Genomic DNA, 1,962 nt, shown 5'->3' on the forward strand with positions numbered 1-1,962 from the left:
GCTGGACGCCGCCTCCGTCACCCTCATCCTGCCCCGCGGCTCCCGGCCGCGGGAGCGCCAGGACACGGCCCCCGGCTCCTTGGGGAGCAGCCAGGGCCTCGCGCACCCCCCGCGCGGGCGCCGCTGCCTAACGCGACCTGGCAGCCGCCGCCGCCGCCTCCCCGCGGCAGCGCCCGGCCGGCTGACGAGACGCGGCCTGACGGCCCGGCCGCGTTTATGTAACGGGAGGCGCGGGAAGGCATCCTGCATCCCTGAGCACCACTGGGTACCCATCCTGCAGCCCTTTAGAGCCCCAGGCCCTAGAGACAAGAGAAGAAGCTGGTGGAGAGGAAGACTTGCCCTGGGTAGAGGAAGATTGGGTCAGAGAGCACCTAAGGAACCTCGATACCCACAAATCCATGGGCCCTGATGGGATGCACCCCAGAGTGCTGCGGGAGCTGGCAGATGCCATAGCTAAGCCGCTCTCCATCATCTTTGAAAGATCCTGGAGAACGGGGGAGGTGCCGGAAGACTGGAAGAAGGCCAATGTCACGCCAGTCTTCAAAACAGGCAAGAAGGAGGACCCAGGCAACTACAGGCCAGTCAGCCTCACCTCCGTCCCCGGAAAAGTGATGGAACGGCTCATACTGGCTGTTGTCTCCAGGCACATGGAGGACAAGAAGGTGCTCAAGAGTAGTCAGCATGGATTCACCAAGGGGAAATCTTGCCTGACTAACCTGATAGCCTTCTATGATGAAATGACCGGCTGGATAGACGAGGGGAGAGCGGTGGATGTCGTCTATCTCGACTTCACCAAGGCTTTTGACACCGTCCCTCACAACATCCTCCTGGGCAAGCTCCAGAAGTGTGGGATAGATGAGTGGACAGTGAGGTGGATTAGGAACTGGCTGGATGGCAGGGCCCAGAGAGTGGTGATCAGCGGTGCAGAGTCTAGTTGGAGGCCTGTGGCTAGTGGGGTCCCCCAGGGGTCAGTCCTTGGTCCAGTCCTGTTCAATTTATTCATCAATGACCTGGATGAAGGCACAGAGTGCTCCCTCAGCAAGTTTGCTGATGACACGAAACTGGGAGGAGTAGCCGATACCCCAGAGGGCTGCGCTGCCATCCAGAGGGACCTGGACAGACTGGACAACTGGGCGGTGAAAAACCTCATGCAATTCAACAAGGCCAAGTGCAAGGTCCTGCACCTGGGGAGGAATAACCCCAGACACCAGTACAGGCTGGGGACCGACCTTGTGGAGAGCAGCTCTGCAGAGAAAGACCTGGGTGTCATGGTGCATGATAAGTTGACCATGAGGCAGCAGTGTGCCCTCGTGGCCAAGAAGGCCAATGGAATCCTGGGCTGCATTAAGAAGAGCGTCTCCAGCAGGTCGAGGGAGGTGATCCTGCCCCTCTACTCAGCCCTGGTGAGGCCGCATCTGGAGTATTGTGTCCAGTTCTGGGCTCCACAGTACAAGAGGGATGTGGAGCTGCTGGAGAGAGTCCAGCGCAGGGCTACAAGGATGATCAGGGGCCTGGAACATCTGCCCTATGAGGAGAGGCTGAGGGAGCTGGGCCTGTTCAGCCTGGAGAAGAGAAGGCTGAGAGGGGATCTAATCAGTGTATATAAATACCTCAAGGGAGGGAGTGCAGAGGACGGGGATGGTCTCTTTTCAGTGGTGGCCACTGATAGGGCTAGAGGAAATGGCCGGAAACTGAAACATCAAAAATTCCATAGGAACTTAAGGAAAAATTTCTTAACAGTGAGGGTGACAGAGCACTGGAACAGGCTGCCCAGAGAGGTTGTAGAGTCTCCTTCTCTGGAGATCTTCCAAACCCGCTTGGATGCAGTCCTGTGCCACGTGCTCTAGGTGACCCTGCGTGTGCAGGGGGTTGGACTAGATGATCTCTAGAGGTCCCTTCCAACCCTAAGCATTCTATGATTCTATGATTCTATGATCCCTGAGCATCACCAGGAACCCATCC

The sequence above is a fragment of the Tinamus guttatus genome, unplaced genomic scaffold, assembly GCF_059628265.1.
Source record: "Tinamus guttatus ecotype Peru unplaced genomic scaffold, ASM5962826v1 Tinamus_guttatus_pri_ptg001087l, whole genome shotgun sequence".
Classification (NCBI taxonomy): Eukaryota; Metazoa; Chordata; class Aves; order Tinamiformes; family Tinamidae; genus Tinamus; species Tinamus guttatus.